The sequence below is a fragment of the Lissotriton helveticus genome, chromosome 1_1 (assembly GCF_964261635.1).
Source record: "Lissotriton helveticus chromosome 1_1, aLisHel1.1, whole genome shotgun sequence".
NCBI lineage: Eukaryota > Metazoa > Chordata > Amphibia > Caudata > Salamandridae > Lissotriton > Lissotriton helveticus.
In genome coordinates this window covers 1,845,654,765-1,845,672,967 of record NC_136057.1, presented here as the reverse complement: position 1 = coordinate 1,845,672,967, position 18,203 = coordinate 1,845,654,765, and positions in this window count along the sequence as shown.

The following is an 18,203-nucleotide window of genomic DNA, read 5'->3' as shown; positions in this document are numbered from 1 at the left end:
TTGGACACCCCTGCACCCTTGAAATTGCAGTCTCAATTTGCGAATTGCTATTTGCGATTCGCAAATTGAGATTGTCTTCCCATTCATGAATGAATCAGGAGTAACCCTGGGCGTAGTGGGCGTAGTGGGGCTCCGCGGAGCTACGCGGAATGGGCGAGAAGCTACGCCCACTCCCGCACTCCGCGTAGCCCCACTACGCACCTCCCTCCCGCTCTCCCCTACATACATTATTTAAGCAACTACCCTGAATAAAACAATTTTAAAGCACTTACCTTGTCCGGGGCTCGGCCGGGGCTCCCTCTTTGAATATCGTCCTTTCCTGGATACCAATGCGCATGCGCGGGCGGGCGCGCATGCGCATTTCTCCCGAGAAATGCGCATGCGCGGGCGACCGCGCATGCGCATTTGTTTCCAGGAAAGGACGCTATTCAAAGAGGGAGCCCCGGACGAGCCCCGGACAAGGTAAGTGCTTTAAAATTGTTTTATTCAGGGTAGTTGCTTAAATAATGTATCTAGGGGAGGGCGGGAGGGAGGCGGGTGGCGGCCGACTCGGCTACGCACACGGAGTGGGCGTAGTGTTGCCGGCTACCCTGTCTACGCAAAATGCGTAGAAGGCAACACTATGCCTACTCCGTGGGCGTAGCCGAATCGGACGCCCAGGGTTAATCAGGAGTTATTCCTTAATTGCGACTCGCATCAGCGGAAGGGCAGACTTTCTTTGTGCGACCTGACTTCTCCCATACTACTGTGGAGAGAAGGTGGCATCTGAGGCAAATGAACTCTCCTTTTCAAAAACTTGGTTGTGAAGTCTATTTGATAAACCCTGCTCGTTTGAAAGTGATTTATCAGGGTCAGATAAGGGTGTTCACCTCTGAGATTCAGGCAGGGGATTATCTACAGGAGATATCGGGTGAATAGATAAGTCTGTATAAAAACCGGGCATCAAGAAGGGGGGGAGGGTGTTCAGGGGGGATAGGGGAATAGGGGAAACAAAAGGCCATGGACTATAGGTATTCTGTCCTGTCCCGTCCCCTACCTTTCTCTTTCTTCTTTGATATTTTGTTTGGCTATTGGCCTTGTTGTCGGTTGTATTTCTTTCACTCACGTTACAGTATATAGGGGCGTGGGTCTTATGGGACAATGGGTTATGGGATATTGGGCAAGGCCAAGGGCGCTGGGTGATGGGGGGTTTAGCCCCTTGCTTTCTTTTATACTGGTCAGGGAGCAACAGGGGCGCACCAACCCGGGAGGCATCACAAGGGTCTGGAGACCTTTTTTGCCGTAGTGATGGGTGGGAGGGGCTGGGGTGGGGGTTGGTGGATCCTTGTTAAGGGGGGAATGGAATTGGAAATGAGAGGGGCAGCTCTGGAGATATATCTTTATTTTTTTTCTTTCCGCTCTGTTTATTTCTGGTACAGTATATATATCCAATTGGGGGAGTTAGGATAGCCACTATTAATATATGTGGATTGAACAACCCAGCGAAGCTGGGCAGGATTAAAGAAGATGATCGAATTCTTAGGGCAGATATTATTTGTCTCCAGGAGACCCACATTGAAGCCAGCAGAAGCAAAATTATGGAATTAGATAGCTTTCAGCTGATCATATGCTCTAAACAGGAGGTTAAGATCAGGGGGGTGGCCATAGTCCCACGGTGGTTTGGCAAATTTCCCAAGCTCTATTTCAGATAAGTATGGCAGATGGGCCATAACTCGTGTGTCATTGATAATAACATGTTTACTCTGTGTTCAGTCCACGGCACGTTGTTAGATGCTTCAGAGTTGTATGACTGGCTGAAAACGGAATTGGTGGGGTGGCCGCTGCCACTCATAATCTGTGTAAACTTTAACATAAATATGGGCTGTGCAGTATCGAATCAACTCGAACTGGTTTATCAAGGGCGTAAACGAAAAGTTTATAGGTTTCTATGTCAGCTGAAAGAACTTCATGGGCTAGTGGATGCCAGGGCAGCAATTAGAAGTGGGAAAGATGGGTTTACGTATTATTCAGCCCCACACCAATCACATTCAAGATTAGATTATTTTTTTATTTCTCGTAGCTCGGTGTTGGGCCGTAAAATTGAAAAATATCCCAAGGTTATGTCAGATCATAATCCTCTTGTCCTGGAAGTGTGTATTAAGTGTCCAAAGAATACGGCCAAGTGTGCTTCGATGGCGAACATGTGCCTCTGAGGCTCCGGGATCGGGTGCACTTAGTGCCCGTTATCAGGCATCGCCAAGGCCAGTGAGGACACCACTCGGGTGTCGTAAAGGACACACAGCAAGGGGCTGCCGGAAATCTGTGCTGGGACACGCTCATAACGCCAGAGGACGAGCAATCCAGCCTGCGGCTCCCGGTGGCAAAATGTCACCCAGATAGACTGTCAGTTGCGTCCTCGGAGAGGCCGGACCGGGGCCCCAGGTCGCACATCAGAAACAGCATCCGGTCACACCAGCAAGGACACGGCAGGCGAGTGAGGACTTCGGCACTGCGGCAGCCTACCGGAATCCCTGTGAAGAGCTGGCGGAGGTGGGAGTCGGCAGCGACTATCGGTGGCGGCCACCATTTTGGGCGTCACGGTCCTGTGCCTTCGCCCCACAGTCCCACCACCATATTGAGGGTTGCTCCATATTGACTGGTGGCGGTATTGGGAACTGAGGGGGTTGCTCATTGCCCCCCTTGCACCGTAAAGAACGACGTGTCAGACCACGGTAGGCTGAGAGCGCCTGACCTCAACATGGCACCTCCCGATGCTTGAGGCTGTCGTTTTTGGAGCATATGGAAGCCCCTCAGTGACCACTGCGCCAGCAAAGGAGAGGTGAGCAGTGGATTACATATCACCAAGGGCACTCCCTAAGGAACCTCTCCCTTTAGTCGTGAGAATTGATCGATCCTGCAAGGGGGGCTGCCTGACCCTAAGATGGCGGCCGAGTAATCCAGACTCTCCCGACTCAGATCTCTTCGCCAGGGCCCTGGAGAGGCCCACCAACCATCTGGGGGTCTCTGCAAAGGCTACTTCCCCGGGGCAGCTCCAATATTGCGCAGCTTCCTCCTGGACAGCACCCGCCTCTTCCCACAATGACAAGGTGACATACTCAACACGGAGGAGACCGGAGCAGAGGCCCCCCTGCACCCCCAGACGCCCACTAAACAGCTATAAGTTCCCTCCTCCGTCAGGTGGGTGCCATTCCATCAGCGGGATGGTGCCGCCCAGCAGATACGGAGCGAACGCCGCGCCATGCAACACTACCTCAGCCTTAATACCAATGGGGAAGCCGAGGGCATCACAGCAGATCACGTTCCCTGAGACCGCCCTGGAGAACATGCTGAAGAACCCGACCTGGACCCCAACCACAGCACCTTCCCCTGACCTGTCCATCTCGGACAAACTGGACAAGGTACTATCCGCCATGGAACTCTCCAGGCTGTCCATGGAAGAGCCACTCGGCGCCCTCGTGACAGACGTCAACCTAATTCGAGATGACCTCTGCAAATTGGCGGACAAAGTACGGGAAGACGAGAAGACACTGGCTGACCTGTAACCCACAATCAAGGCACAACAGAAGACACTGCAAGACGTCCTGTACCGGCTATCCACCGATGAGGAGCGCGCAAATGATTTAGAAGGACGCTCGAGGCGCTGCAACATTTGTGTTTTGGGCCTCCCGGATGGTATTGAAAGCGCAAACCCGCTGGAGTATCTAGAGGCATGGGTGAAATCCTTCACCCCCGCATCGGACCGAACAGCATTCTTTTCCATCGAACGTGCCCACAGAGCTCCAGCCCATAGACCACCACCGGGGGCAGCGCCCAGACCGATGCTGGCAAAGTTCCTACATTTTCGAGACCGGGACGCGGTACTTCGAGCGACCATACAAGCGCCCCCCCCCTGAGGGTGGAAAATAAACAAATAATGATCTTCCGTAACTACGCGCGAATGGTGCAGCAACAAAGGTCCTCATTTCTGGAAGTCAAACGTCAGCTACGAGCAAACAATATCCAATATTCCTTACTTTTCCCGGCTCGCCTCAAGGTCCTTTTTAACAGCTCCGCCATCTTCTTCACAAACACAGAGGAAGCGCACGAATGGGCGGATCAACACTGCACACAACAACCCAAAGCCGAGACAGCTCGAGGCTCACCCTTCAAAGCGCCGCGCACCACAAGACGCACCCAAAAGCAACAGCGTGGCGGTTTGAGCAAAACTGTTGGCACCCAAGACTCTCCGGATCTGGAACAGATCATGAAGGAAAGAGGGGAAGTTCTACAGGCGGTGATTGACCTGCAGGCTTCCCCCGGCGAGGGGGACATCGATCAACCCCCACACATCTTTTCATCAGAAGGAGAGGGCGACAGCGATGGAACGCTATCCGGAACGGACTCGGTCACACCACCCCTGGTCACCCCTCAGACAGCAGATGCCATATTGGATGGACAATTGTCTACCCCTCCCCCCCCCTGAGATGACCTGGTAGAGACTACTGTAAGAACTCACTCCACTCATGCACACCCGGTGAATGCGTACTGCATCGACACGGCCTGACACATCTCAGGCGAAGCACTATGATCCTACTATAGCCCGATCAACGTTGCGCCTCGCACACATGCACCGCCACCCCCATTGCATTTTGTAGTACTTCTCCGAAGTTTCTCGAGGGAGCCAGTTTGGACGCACCGTCACCAACGATGGGTCCTCAGTATTGGGACAGTTTCCCGACCCCATTGTTTAGTACCCCAGTTCAGAATTGTCCGGTTCCTTCCTGGATCTTCACACCACAGGGTACCTGCAAAGCACACACAGGCGACATTGTATCTCACATAGGTGCATCATGCCACTGGGGGATCACTGACCTACCCGCCACGTCAGCGCGCGAAAACAATCATGCATGGCCATGACAACACAGAGCACGGATATTAGCATCCTCACACTTAACGCTAGAGGCTTGCACACACCGAGCAAACGCTATGCGGTGTACTCATATACAAAACGCCAGAACGCGCAGATCGTGTTTCTACAGGAGACGCACATCACTGCGGGGGAGATAGGCAAACTACAGGCCAAACGGCACGGAACAATATGTGCCGTGTCATTCTCGGCATTTGCCCATGGGGCACTGATGTGGGTTCGTCCGGGAACCCCATTCCAAGAAATTAGACGGGTGGTGGACAAGGGGGGTAGATACGCCCTGTTAGAGGGTCTCCTAGACGGGCAGGCAGTCTTACTGGGAAGCATATACGCCCGAATGTTAAGCAGGATAAATTCTGGGACCGCCTTACAAAAGTCCTTGCCCAATTCACCCCTATACCATGGCTATTGGGGGGAGACTACAACTGTATACTAGATCCCATCTTGGACCGATCCTACCCCCCCGTGCACTCGTCCACACTTAGGCAAATTGACCGGTTTAAGACATGGGTCACACGATGGGCACTCACAGACTCATGAAGAATGCAGCACCCACAGGCACGACTGTACTCATTTCACTCTATCCCACACAGCCTGCGGGTCCATTTAGATACATTCTTATGCTCGACGGCGCTACTCCCTAAAATACACCACTCGGACTTCATGGGTAGGATTGTCTCTGACCATGATGCCCACGTACTGTGACTTAACTGGAGGCCCCCACACCCTCCCGTCCCCACATGGCGACTACCACGGGACTGTTTAATGGATCACACCTTCACACACAAACAGGGGCTAAGCATCCAAGACTATTTCGCCCATAATGCGGGGACAGCATCTTCGACGTTAGTAGAGTGGGACACATTCAAAGTAGTGGCCCGAGGAGAATGCATTAAACAAAGAACCAGGGTAAAACGGACCCTAGAACAGGCTCTCACCAGAGCCGAATCACAATTAGCCAAGGCTACTAAACGAGCCGTTGTCTCCGCAGAAACGGCTACACTGGTGGCTAATGCCAAGACAGAGTACCAAAGGGCCTGTGTGGATCTCCAGTGACATAACTTTCGAAAATACGTGACCCGGATGCATAAAGAACGAGATAAAGCCGGCACATTGCTGGCATGGTTAGCCAAAAATGACACTGACGCACGGCTCATAACAGAGATACTAAACCCCCTCCAAAATCTTGTACAGTCTCAAGATCCTCTTAGCGTTCCATCAATACTACTCTGCAGTTTACCATAACCCAGCACCGGTTGAGCAGGCCATGATGGACCAATTTATACACCCCCTCAAGATTCCCAAAATAGGGGAGGCAGACAGGACAACCTTAGATGTGAATATACAATCTACTGACATCACTCAAGCCATTCACAACCTAGCTTCCAACAAGGCTATGGGATTAGAAGGATTCCCCCTAGAATATTATATCACCTTCTCCACCTTACTGGTCCCCCGATTGGTGTCAATGTTCGCGGTCGCATTAGAGATGGGAGAATTACCAAGATCCCTACGGGAGTCTATAATAGTGACTTTCCCGAACCCAAACCGCGATCCTCAGCTAATGGCTTCCTATCGCCCCATCACACTGCTATCCGCCGACTGTAAGATTCTGGGAAAGGTACTAGCGGATAGATACTCGCAAATCATATGGCCGTTGGTGCACCCCGACCAGTGCGGCTTTGTCCCGGGCAGGAACACATCCCAGAATATACACCGACTTTTTCATGTTCAAGACTAAGTCGGTGACGAATATTCCCGGGCAGTGTGCCTTATCCTGGACCTCGAGAAGGCCTTTGATACCCTTACGTGGCAGTTTCTCTTCTCGGTCCTGCAACAAGCAGGACTGGGCCCCACCCTTATAGCATACATGCGGCTCTTATACACCAAACTAACCTCACGCGTTCGCATCGGACGGTGCATCTCACCAAAGTTTGCTGTGCAGAGGGGTACGAGGCAGGGCTGCCCGCTCACGCCCCTGCTTTTCGTACTTGCAGTAGAACCTCTAGCTATACGGCTCCGCCAGGAGGGTCAGCAATGGGGCATCCCACTCGCGGATGCCGACGATCTCCTTTTTTATGTTCGGGATATCGCTGCGGATCTCACCCCCATCTGGGCAACACTCACAGAATTCACAGACGTCTCGGGGCTGAGAGTGAACTGCGAAAAACCACGGTTTACCCACTGCTTCCGAACCTCCCCCCCCAGGAAATCTGGCTCGGAGATCAGAAAGTAGCCTGGACCGCAGAGGCTCCTTGATACCTTGGGATCTGCCTCTATCACTCTCCAGCTGACATATTCAAGGGCAATCACCGAAGGGCATTGGCCCGCATCAGATCAGTGGTTGGATTCTGGGGGAATCTACCATTAGCCCCAATTGGCCGGGTGGCACTGGCCAAAATGATAGTAGTCCCGAGACTGCTCTACAATTTCACCAATCTTCCAGTAATCCCGCCAAGAACATTTTTCAGAGACCTAGACTCTCTCCTTAGCTCGCTAATAAGGGGGAAAGGCAGACATAGGATATCACTAGCTAAGTTGAAACTATCCACAACGTAGGGGGGACTAGGTGCCCCATCCTTCGAATTATACTTTCTCGCAGCGCAACTTCAGTGGCTATCCTACTGGATGGCAGGCAGACACTTAGGTGAGACACACATCGCAGCAGGTCGGGTGCCCACCCTGGAATTGCACAGTTTTTTAATGCCAGGGACTACACCAAAGAGGACATACCCCTTATAAGTAGCGGTGGCCCACACATGCATGCAAAGGATACATAGAATGGCACCAGAGAGGACCCCATACTCACCCCTGCTCCCGTTGGTTGGCTGGCCCAAACGCAAACACTATTACACACCCATCGTGCTCCGCACATGGACGACATGCAGTATTACTGAAGCAGAGTCACCATTCGAGGGTGGACAAATTAGACCGTTCCAACAACTCATAGATGACTACGATCTCCTCCCTGGACAGTTTTTACTTCACCGCCAGTTACACGAAAGCTACCGACGATACCACAACTTATCTTTAGGAGAACCAGGCACACACCCAGTCATTCATACTTCATACAATATACATGGGGGGGGAACGGCACCTAACCACGTGGTTGTACAAAGCCCTACGGGAGCTCACAAATAGACCTCTAGAGGCCCTACGGAATACCTGGGAGGGAGAACTTGGGCAGCCCCTGCATGAGAAAGAATGGGAGAATGCACTTGAATTTCCCAAGAAGGTCTCCAGAAACGCACGATTTAAAAACATACAATTCTACATCTTTCATAGGGCGTATCTGACACCGGCTCGTCTCCAAAGATTCTATCCTGATACTCAATTCCTCTGCCCTAGATGTCACGCGCAGGAAGCGGATTTCTATCATATGTTCTGGAGTTGCCCAACTACACAAGCATACTGGCACAATATACACAAATCGCTCGGAGATCTCACCGGGCTCACACACCTAACCACCTGGGAATTTTGTGCCCTAGGCATATTCCGGAAACAGAAGCAACACAAAGTACCCACCAGGTTTGTCTCACTGGCCATTTAGCTGGCCAAACGGGGCATAGCCATGCACTGGCGTTCCCCTACAGACCCCCTGACCTCGGCATGGGTGGGAGCAGTACTCAAATAAGCTGCAGCAGAGGAAGACGCATTACGAGAGGAGGAGGTGAAAGGGATACGCAAACTCCCCATATCTATGGAATGGGCGTTGTTACTACTTCAATTCAAACAGGCCCAGCTCCATGAGAACCCAGACCACGATGCATATGTATCTAGGGCCTCACAATCACCGGCTCAACCTACAAATTCACACCCCAGATCTCACCCTGAGGCGTCCATGCAGAACCACTAGCGTATAGGGCCATACAGTACATCACATCTAAATACCAGCCATCAGGATGCATCAGGCTTTGTATACCCCACTCCCCCACTTTAGGGATTTCACTACACTGACCACTGTGCATACATTGCCCGATCCGTCACTAGAAAACAGTACCCAGAAGTACAGGAACACCCCCGGTTCTGTAACCCAGTTTTATATGGCAACCACTGGAAGCGACATCCTTCTGTTGCCAGAACAATGGACTAAGCAGAGACTGAATATCACGGCACCATATACTAATGGAGAGTATAACAATACAATGTACTAAATCCAAGCAAACTCTGTCAATGTGATATTTAAATGCCAATAAAAATATGTTTAAAAAAAAGTGTCCAAAGAATACTTCTATCTGGACATTTAATAGGGCCTTGCTGAATGACAACGAATATGTAGAACACATGGGGGTTTGGATCACTAGATTTGTGAATGAGAATCGGGGCTGTACTAGTTTGCAGAATGTCTGGGATACGCTAAAAGCTGGTGTTAGAGGGGAGACCACACAGTTCGGATGGAGGGCTCAGAAGCTCGAGAAAAATAAGATAAAGAATCTTTATGCAGAATTGATCAAAACTGAGCTAAATTTGGTTCAAGTAATTTCAGAAAGAAGGGATATTGAGGTGGCTCAAACAAAGATCTTAACTACTCGAGCTGCTATAACTGAGATCTCATCAGCTAAAACTGCAGCCAGGTATCTTGCCTGGCGTACGAACATTTATGAAAGTAATGAAAAGGTAGGGCATATGTTAGCTGTCCAAATAAGGGAAAAAGTTGTTGAAGCCCGGATCACGGGAGTCAATAACCCAGATATTGGTTTTGTGAATAACCCGGAGGCTATCCTTGCTGCCTTTGAAAAATTTGACCAGAGGCTGTACTCGGAGGATAGGAGGAATATTTTAGCACTACAGGAAGAAATAGCGGGATTTCTTGATAGGGTTAAAATAGAATCACTGACCCTGGCAGATAGGGAAATGTTGGATGCTCCGATCACTTTAGGGGAGGTCCGCAATGTACTAGAGGCGGTCCCATCTGGTAAAGCGTCAGGGACTGATTTTCTTCCAGGAGAATTAAAAAAAAGAATTCAAGGACAGCTTGCGCCAATTATGCTGGAGTTATTTAGCTTGATTCAGGGGGGGAGCCTCCGCCGAATTTGTGGAGGTTTGCTAAAATTGTTATATTTTAAAAAAAAAGGAAAGGCGGCCACGGAACTAGGGGCCTATCAGCCAATCACTCTGATTAACAACGATGTAAAAATGTACTCAAAGATCTTGGCAAATAGATTGGCGTCTGTAATAAAAAAAATGGTGTCCCACAGTCAACACAGCTTTTTCCCGGGCCGGGAAACCTTAGCTCATAATTGCAGAGTAATAACTCTATTTGATTACACCAAAGTGACAGGAGACCCTGATAGAGATCGTAGGTCACCCGACCAACAATTTCACCATATAGTGTTCGGGCCCATAAATTTTAATTCACCATACACATTAATCAGGCGACCTTACAAATCTCCACCAGCAACCCTGAGTCCTTCCTATTTAATTCTAGTGTACCCGACTTACCAATCCACCGTTACGGGTACCTATGACCACAATGGATCAGGGAGCTAGCTGTGAAAGAAGGTAGGCAAAATACAATCCCAACGATATAGTACTTCGGCATTAAATGATCACAGACAACTGGAAGTTTTAAAGGTTTTATCTAGAAATCAGTTTCGGAAATCATTAAGTTTACAGTCAAAAGGCAATCGATAATCAAGATAACGAAAATCACATAACTATAGAGAAAAAATATAAGGGCAATCATTTAAGTTGTAAATTAGTGAGACAGGGAAACACGCTAAGTAGAATTCAAATGAAACTCAAGAATAGACATCTATAAATGGGCAAGCTTATGCACATACTAGACTTATACTATGGGGACGTGCTTCATGAGAATGATTTGAAAATTTGGAATCCTATACATCTATAGGAAGGGTGAGAAGTGGAACACGCTATAATTATAACATCATTACTTCAAAAATAGATTGCAGGAGAAATTGCAAACCACATTTATAATTCGTAACCAGTATAGAGTGAATGTGCTCTAAAAGGTAGGGTAACATAGGAACATGCTATGAAAATAAAAATGCGATGTCTTTTCATATAGTAGATTGCGGATAGCATGGAAATTAACGTGTGCAAAGGTATGTCTTTATTAAAGCAAAGACAGAAAAATAGAAGGTGCAGTATAGAGTTCTCAGCAATATATTTACCTAGAATGGTGTGAAAACCAACCCTGGCCACGGATTAGTCAAGGACAGGAAATACCCCACGGAAGGACAGTCATCAATGGGACAGCAGGTGCAGAATGGACACCCCAGGACAGGACAGGAAAACCAAATTAGGATCAGGACAGGACCACCAAGGCACGACCAGCACCCGCAGTTTGGAAGCAACGCCTGCGCTCCACCCTCTCTGCAGCTATCAGTCAGAACCCCGATTGGGTTAGCGAACTCCCCAGCAAAGTGCTCCGCCAGCACTTAAGGTTTAGTAAAACCTTTGAGTCTATGATCAAATTCGGACAGAGTGCTCCGCAGCGCTCTGTATTCAGTCACCTATTGAGTGCGTTGGGTCAGTGACAGGTCAGCTATTCAGACAAGTCGGACAAATTCTCTAGCTAAACCTAGGCTAGTTATACTGTTTTTGGGTCAGTGTACCACCCCCCAATGTTGCAAAGTGTCAGAATCCCCAATTTCGATTGGTCCCCAAGTAGGATAGGTTAACACACTAATCAGAACAAACTTCTACAAGTCTCAATTTGCATGATATGGAACCGCCTAGCAGATTTGGGGTTCCCATGAGAGAATACACAGAATACAATAGAAACATTTCATTGTATCAATTTCAGAACAGTCGACTCCATCTTGCTGGGTCAGAGGTTGCTTTCACATGAGCATCTTGACTATGGCTGCCAGCTGGCTGAGTTCCACTGCTCAAGGCTACCTTCTCCTTGCCTGCGCGACATGCGCAGTAGGGACTTTCAAGATGGTTCTCGTCTCATCCAGACCCCCCAATATCGCGGTACATGTAAAGTAAGCGAAAACAAATTAATACATAGAATATAAATGAATTCATTTTTGTGTCATGAAGAGCGACCTTATTTCTTACCTATAAAAATATACTATGCAATTACGGGTTAGCGCAACAAACAATAACACGAGAGCATCTGCGCAAGCTTCACCACGTTAAGACACATACAGCCATTTTAAAGGCAAGTACGCATGCGCACATTTTCCCACCAGAACTGCAACTACGTCACGTCACGTGAGTGTGACCAACGCATGCGCAGTAGAAAATCCCCAAGCGGCGGCCATTTTATAGACAAGGGTTATTCGTATTAGTAAAACACATAGGCAAGCATCACTAACATACACGCACACCCAAAATAATAGAAAATTAGTAAGACACACAAGTTGAATTATTGTGTTATATGTTATTCGAGGTTCATGAATTCAAGCAAGTCACGTAATATGTGAAATCTTGCTTCATCAATCCCCTCTTTGATGATATTTACTATCATCACAAAAATGGAACCAGATGCCAACTTTCTCTCACACTTTGTGCATCTCAATCTCTTCCAACAGGCGATTCAATTTCTCTTTCACATCTTTGCTAGGGTGAGAATTTTTCACCCTTTTGTAAATCTGATTATTCAGTTCTTCCAATTCGAGCTCATTCACACTTCGTTTCACACCTCTCTTATTCATAGTGTACTTCCTTTGGTGTTTGCGACATTTGCAGCAGACAAATATAAGAAATATGATGAAACTTATCACTCCAATTGGCATCAGTACCTTAAACAGTAAACCTTTCCCTAAATTAGCAAACCAATGACCTACATTGGAGAGACCATCTGTAAGTCTCTTCCAGGCACTATCAACCTCCAGTGGTTTGAGTTCCTTTTCCAAATTGGTAATGTTCTTCACATATTTTTTAATTTGTACACTTTTGTCCGGTATGTAAGTGCAACAATGTTGCGCTTTCAACATCCGGCAGACTCCGCCCTCTTTTGCTAATAAGGTGTCAAAGCGCAAGTCTGTTCTGCAAAACCATTGATCTGATCGCAACCATTTCGGTATTGACCATCAGAAATCCATGAGCTGTGTCAGTAGACAACACATCCACTATTGTGGACAATTTGCAAATTCTGTGTGTGTTCAGAACCACTCCCACTCCAGGTATCAGTGCACTAAAAATACTACCCATTATTTCACCTACGCTTTCTCTTTTACTACGCACTAAGCCATTAGTGTTTTCACTGCTTCCAGCAATTTCATTCACATGGTATATTTTCGGGAAGACAATGCCAAAGTAGCAGCTTCCATACCAGTGATCCGGCAATTTGAAATAAGCCTTGTTTCCACATATATAATAAATTCCGGGAAACACAGGTTCTGACCCATTTTTGAAACCCCAACCTCCAATTACCTTGTAATTGTGTTCACATTGACTGGAACCAATGAAAATGGTATTATAATAACTAGTCTTCTCGCGGTGAAGACAGAGTTTCCCTTTCCTTTCGAAATCCAGCAACAAAGCAGGGCCACTCCCACCATCTGAGGTGCTTTCCATGTTCTCAGCCCATTTAGGAGTTTCTTGTCTTTTGTCATTTGCCTTTCTTTGGAAACTCTCCCTTCTTTTCTCTGCCATATTTAAAAACATTTTTTCTTGCTCATGTAATGAACAGGTCAAGTTATCTCTGTGTGTGTCATTTAGGTCTATGGTACCTATAGTCAGAAAGTATTCTCCCATATAACGTGTAACGTCACTTTTAGTATGTACAGGATTCAGGTTTCCACGTATTGGAAGTTCAGAAAATATCACGTCTGAGTTAGAGTAATAGTACTGTAACGGTCCTCTTTTGTAAAACAAGCTTGCTAAAATACTACAGGAAATTCCATAGGTCAAGGGTAGGTGATGATAAGTCACGCCTTCAGCTACAGAAGTAGGTAGCTTCATGCAGACATAGCAATCTTCTATTTCCATAGTTTCTACATAATGCACTAACAGGTTTGCGAAAACATTTAAATGAGTCTGGTTCTTAACTCCGTGGTAATGTAGTCCTTCCTCATCTGATGCTTCTAAGTCTCGTTTTGTCTGTCTGAGTGCTTTTTCACGTCTTTCTACACTTCGTGTGGTCAGTTCTTCAGTATCAGTAGTCACAGTTTGTGTAGGGTCAATATTAGTATTTTTGCTTACTGTATAAGGAATGAAAACTGTTAGTCCTATCCAAACTATTAACACTATAGCTACACTACATATACATATTTTACAGCACGTTTTGCAACAACTGCATCTAGGCCTTCCATTCACACTTGAATCAGACATTTTGCTCAGAAGAAGTTTTCAACCCCTCTTTGTAACTTTGCACAGGTAGCTTACTCTGCGCAACTTCAGGTTAGTTCGTCTTCTTCTTCCGCAGACTGATCAGCAATCGGTTCTCCGTCACTTTCGTCAGTTATATCAAGATCCTCAAGATCCTCCAAAATTAAATAGGTCCATTCAGGATCTTGTTATTTTTCGTTCAGTCTTTTTATTCGATCACTCCTTCTTTTGGAGCTTTCTCCAGTTTGCTCTGTGATACGAGGACTTTTCCTTCTTTCTGCAAGTTTCTCTTCTACTGTGTTTATTCTTAGTCTCAGTCTCTTAATATATCTTGGTTCGATATTTTTCTTTTTCTTGAGTCTTTTAGCTGGCACTGTGATTTGTCTTTCTTCTAATGCTCTTTTATTCTCGTTTGTTTGTGGCACTTCTGCTTCTGTTTCTTCCCTTCCTGTCTGACTAGTTCCAGGTCTTGTATCTATTTCTTCTGCCTGGTTGCTAAGCTGGCCTGGTTCAGGTGAATTTTGGTTTTGGCTTTCGAATGTCTCTGTTTCTGTGTCCTGAACACGTTCTTCTAAGTCTATCTGATCCTGTTCAAGCACTTCAATCCCTTGATTTTCTTCTGCTCGAACTTTTACACTAGTTCTAGTCTGACCCCTTTCAATTTCAGGAGTTAGTGGAGGTGTGTCGATTACTTGCTCTGTCCCTGTCTGACCTTCCTCTTCGTCCTCAGATTTGACGTGAATCTCAATAATCTGAGGTTCTTCGCCTGTGCCTATCTCGTCCTCTCTATTCCACTCTCTATCTTCGTAGGTTCGCTCTCTTGTTCTGATTGGATCTTCAGTTAGGTCGATTATGGGTATCCAATCCTCTTGGCTGGTGCTCGGCTGTTCGTCTTCAGCTACTTCAGGACCAACGTCTGGAGACCCCTCAGCTGGACAACCTTCAGCTCCAGGTTCCTTGTCTGGAATTACCTTCTGTGTATGGCTGGCATGGATCCACTTGGGAACGCCTGCACACTTCACCGCTGTCGTGGTCACCAGTATTATTTGGCGTTTTTCTCCCCACCTCGGTGCAAGGCCAGGAACCAATTTGTGGACTGGAGTTGTAGGATTGGCGACGGCGTCTTCCCCAATCTGGCGAGAGATAGAACGCACTTGGTCACCTAGTTGCTTGCAGTACTCAAGTACCAAATCATCAGTAATGTTTAACAGTTTGTATCCTGGTACCCATGCTTTTCTCATCACTCTTCCCATCAGGATTTCATGTGGGCTCAGGCCTGTTTTTCGGTCTGGAATACTTCTGAGTCCCATCAGAACAAGAGGCAAGGCATTTATCCAGTTCATTTTATAGTGCCATTTATTTGCTCTACCACTCCAGAAGCCTCTGGACGATATGCACAGTGCAGTTTTTGGGTGATCTGGAATGCTTTACAGAGCTGATCGATTACCTCATTCTGAAAATGTTTGCCTCTATCTGATTCAATTGTGACTGGAACCCCGAACCTAGGTATCAATTCTCGTAGTAACAATTTGGCTACTGTTATGGCGTCACTTTGTTTGGCAGGGTAGGCTTCCAACCATTTGGAAAATAGGCAGACAATGACAAGGACATATCTCTTTCCCTCACAACGAGGCATGGTGATGAAGTCAATCTGTATTCTCACAAAGGGACCCCCTGATTTCCCAATTTTTCCCAGTTCAACTACTGTCCTCTTGCCAGCGTTGAACTGCTGACATGTCAAGCACCTCTGGCAGAGTGATTCTGCTACCTTCCTGAACTTCGGATTATACCATGTTTGTTGGAAAACCAGAACCATGGCATCCCTACCAGTGTGTGAACCTCCATGTATCAGTCTTGCCATAGACGCAAGCAGATGTCTAGGTAACACAGGCATACCATTTGGGCCCACAATGACACCATCCTCACTTCTTGGTCGACAACCAAGTTTCCTCCACTTCTCTTTCTCTTTCGATTGCACAGCATGCTTCCAATCTCTCACTTCTTCCCAGTTAGGCACTTCTTCAAACACCATAAGTTGGCAGCTGTTTCCAAGTCTCCCCAGTTTAACATTTACAGACATGCAATTTCTGACGCAATGTTTGGCCACTTCATCAGCAAAATTATTTCCCAAAGATACGTGGTCAAGGCCCTTTTTATGAGCAGCACATTTGACCACTGCCAATTCCTTTGGTAATTGGATTGCCTCCAGTAAATCTTGTACAACCCTTCCATTTCGAATGGGAGTACCTGATGAAGTCAGAAATTCTCTTTGTAGCCATAATTGGCCGAAGTCATGCACAACCCCATAACAGTACTGACTGTCAGTATATACTGTTATTCTTTTGTTTTTCCCAATTTTGCAGGCTCTTATCAATGCAATCAATTCGTATACTTGTGCAGACTTCACTCCAAATAAACAGGATGCTTCTTTAATGCTGTTTAAAGTGACTACAGCATAAGCAGCACCTAGGCCCATACGTTTGTGTCTCATACATGAGCCATCCACAAAAAACTCCTCATCGTTTACAGGTAAAGGTGTTTCTTTAATGTCTGGGCGGGGTTTAGTACTGAATTCTGTCAGATCAATGCAGTCATGCTCGTTCTCTCCCTTGGCTTCTACAATCATTGAGTCAGGGAGTAGGGTGGCTGGATTCAGGATATTACACCGAGTAATGACTACATTTGCAGCACCCACGAGAATCCTCTCGTATTTAGTCAGCCGACTAGGGGTGAGATACTGTGTCTTGGTTCGGGTCAGCAAAATTACAACTGTATGTGGAACATACACAGTTACAGGATGTCCCATAACAATGGATTCACTCTGTTCTAAACTCGTGCAAGTTGCAGCTACTGCTTTCAGACACCCAGGTAATCCAGCAGCCACTGGATCTAAAGTGGCAGAAAAATATGCCACTGGGCGTCTAGTCAACCCATGCTCCTGAGTTAAGACTGACAATGCACAGTTGTCTTGTGTGTCACAGAATAGTGCAAACTCTTTAGAATAGTCAGGCATCCCTAAAGCAGGGGCTGTACACAGGCAATCTCGCAATTTAGTGAATGCTGTTAAGCTTTCATCATTCCATTCCACTGGGTCCTTTGCTCCTTTCTTTGTCATTTTTATTAAAGGCTTTGCCAGGACTGCGAATCCCACAATCCATTGCCTGCAGTAACCTACCACCCCAAGGAACATTCTGACTTCTTTCTGAGTACGGGGTAACTGCATCTTTTGAATTATTCTGAATCTCTCTGAGGTGACTTTTCTGATTCCCTTTTCTGTCTGGTGCCCCAGATATTTCACTGACTTTGAACAGAACTGCAATTTTTCAGGAGCCACTTTATGTCCCTTTTCACCTAGGTGATTCAGTAAAGCAATGGTGTCAATCACACAATCTCTATGACTTTTAGACGCCACCATGAGGTCGTCAATATATTGCTACCAACAACAAGGTAGCACTTGGTCTCGAACTCCAAAAAGAATTGAATAAATTAGATTAAATAAAGGTGTGAGTGGACTACCTACAAAGTCGTTCACTGGGCACTTTCAGAATGCTGGTAGTGTTCCCATCAGGCAACCGACCTGTACCGCCCTTCATCATTTGGAAAAGACATCATAAGGCACACTGGAAGTGGCCCAGTGTGCGATCACGCACAAATGTGCTACAGTTGTTCTCTATATCCGAATGAATGTATTTATCACTGAGTAGGTATCAGGGGGTTGCTAACAAGCAGTGCAGAATATTAAAGTAAACAAATTAATTAAATCTAAACAGTGGTGGTGTCAATAAAATAGGGTAGAGGAAGGAAAACAGTTTAATAGGAACCTTCCTTTCCCAACATTAAAAACAGTGAAAAAAAGGTTGTTTTTTTTGTTGATAATTATACAGCGGTTGCCCTCGCGTCTTGGTGCTTCCTCTGACCCTTCTGCCTTTGTTCGTTTATTTATTTATTATTTCACACAGAGCGGGGCTCCTTGAAACCTGCGCTGATGCCGGGTGAGGTGCGGCATTACTCTCCTAAACTTCTGGTGAGTGTATATGACCAGAAGTCATTG